Raw genomic sequence first — 439 nt, forward strand, 5'->3', positions numbered from 1 at the left:
CCGCTCTCTGGAAGAGTTTATTCACTCTCAAGGACTGGTGAGTTCAAAAAGTGACTAGTGACTGCATTAAGTTAACTATAACTATTAACTGAAGCGTTATACTAAAAAATCTGTCGAATTTAGCCCGAAATACACATCGAATTAAACCAGAATGGAGTCGATCCTCGCTCAGTTGAGTAGATGTGAGATGAAGTTAATTATAATATGTGTGTGATTCATTTATAATACAGGTGTTTTGTTGCTCATTAAACATTTATGTTATAATTAGAGCAATGTAATTATTCCATAAATTAAACAAATAACTAAAAATGAATTAACATCATTATCCGGTCTTAATAAAAAAGGCTTTTAGCGTGCAAACTAAAAGTATCTGTAGTTTTCTGCTGGTTGTGATGTTGTGTGGTGTTTCAGGAGGACTGGCCGCTGACCTGCGAGGAGG

The sequence above is a fragment of the Puntigrus tetrazona genome, chromosome 18, assembly GCF_018831695.1.
Source record: "Puntigrus tetrazona isolate hp1 chromosome 18, ASM1883169v1, whole genome shotgun sequence".
Taxonomy (NCBI): domain Eukaryota; kingdom Metazoa; phylum Chordata; class Actinopteri; order Cypriniformes; family Cyprinidae; genus Puntigrus; species Puntigrus tetrazona.